Here is a 1,965-nt window from a genome sequence, read left to right as displayed (position 1 = left end):
TAAGTCCGTTATCAGATATGTGATTTGAAAATGTTATATGTGAAAATATATTTTCTCCCATTCTCTGTGTTGTCTTTTCACTTTTTTGATGATGTCCTTGGAAGCAGAAAAGTTTTAAATTTTGATGAAGTCCAGTTTACTTACTTTTTTGTTGCTTGCACTTTTGGTGCCGTATTTAAGAAACAATTGCCAAATCTGAGGTCACGAAGATTTATGTCTATTTTTCTCTAAGAGTTTTATAGTTTTAGCAGTTACATTTAGGCCTTTGTTCCGTTTTGAGTTAATTTTTGTAAATGGTGTGTGAGTAGGGGGTCCAGTTTCACTTCGTGTGCCGGATATCCAGTTGTCCCAGCACCATTTGTCGAAAGACTTATTTTCCTTTTGAATGGTATTGGCACCTTTGTTGAAAAGTAATCGACTGTAAATGTGAAGATTTATTTTTGAACTTTCTATTCGGTTGCCTTGATCTTTATGTCTGTGCTTATACTGGTACCATATTGTCTTGATTACTGTAGCTTGTAGCCTGTTTTGAAATCAGAAAGTGTGAGTCCTCCAACTGTGTGTTCTTCTAATTTTAGGATTTTTTTTTTTTGGCTTATTCCAGGTACTTTGAATTTCCATTTGAATTTTAGGACTATCTTCTCGTTTCTGCAAGGAAGCCAGCCAGAGTTTTGGTAGGATTGCATCAACTCCGTAGATGAATTTGTGGAGTGTTACCATCTTAAGAATGTTAAATCTTCCCACCCACAACCTTGGGATGTCTTTTCATTTGTTAAGATCTTTTCTTTCACCAATGTTTTTCAGAATGTAAGTTTTGTATTTTCAGAATGTAAGTTTTGTATTTCTTTTGTTCAGTTTATTTCTAAGTATTCTATTGGATGCTTTTGTAAGTGGAATTATTTTTTAATTTCATTTTCGGATTGTTCATAGCAAGTGTTCAGTGCTCTTGACATTGACTTTGTTGGATTTAAAACTTTTAGGAATCGACGGTCTTCTTGGCTTGTAATTACAAGAAGTGGAGGCTTGTACTGTAGGGTGCTCTTATGGAAGCTCTGTTTCAGCGCTGGCTTTCAAGCAGCTTGTGGTCAGATTTCGAGCCATTAGTGATCGCTTTTTAGGCCACTTGTGCTTAGGAGTGCCAGACCGATGACTACATATGCTGTTTGTATGGTCAGCGTGACTGGTTTTCAAAAGCCCTTTCAGTTATAAAGCAAATGACTCGGCAACAAAAATGCCTTTCATTCTTATCATTCTTTTGTTTTCTTGGTGTGAAGAGGCCTGGTGAAGAGGAACAGTTAGGTTTCCATGGTTTACCAGCTTGCGTTACAGGAAGTCTGTACAAGGATTGTTGGGCCAAACAGCCTTCAGATTAAAAACCAACCTTGTTGCAAGGCAGACGCCTCCTGCGGATACTAAACCTGTAGTTCAATGTAAGAAGAATTGAAGGTTTCACTTTTGAGATTAAGTCTTCAATTATGTAGGCATGTTTCTGGTAAGTACGGTTTTACCATCTACATCAGAACTAGTTGGGCTACTTTTTATTTTATTATATTAAAAAAATTTTTTTTTTAGGTGAGGCAACCCTTGGTTGACCTCACAGATTGCAAGGACCTTGTCAGCTTACAACCCCTTATTTTTTACACCTACAGCACTTGGTCTTCCTAGGTGGTCTCCCATCCAAGTACTAACCAGGCTCGACCCTGCTTAGCTTCTAAGATCAGACATCGGGCTTGTTCAGGGCGGCACGGCCCCACTGGGGCGTGAACCCAGGACCTTCTGTGTGTAAAGCAGACGTGCTAACCGCTACACTATGGAAGCACGTCCGGGCCTACCATTTTACTGGCTGAGTAACTTTAGGCAGGTTATCTAACCTCTTAAGTACCTCGGTCTACTCATTTAAGTATCTGGGAATAATAGGAGACCTACATATCAGAATTGTTCAACATATTAATTGGATTGATATAC

The 1,965-nt window shown here is 38.5% G+C and overlaps 1 protein-coding gene across 1 annotated transcript in view; it reads left to right on the top strand.

Moving 5' to 3' along the window:
- LOC105302353 (microtubule-associated protein 4) overlaps positions 1-1,965 on the top strand; it is a 153,678-nt gene that overhangs the window by 21,962 nt on the left and 129,751 nt on the right. The gene's annotated exons all lie outside the window — the stretch shown is intronic.

This window comes from Pteropus vampyrus, unplaced genomic scaffold (assembly GCF_000151845.1).
Source record: "Pteropus vampyrus isolate Shadow unplaced genomic scaffold, Pvam_2.0 Scaffold271, whole genome shotgun sequence".
Lineage (NCBI taxonomy): Eukaryota > Metazoa > Chordata > Mammalia > Chiroptera > Pteropodidae > Pteropus > Pteropus vampyrus.
The sequence above is the reverse complement of the archived record's forward strand: the minus strand, read 5'-3'. Positions and strand labels throughout refer to the sequence as shown.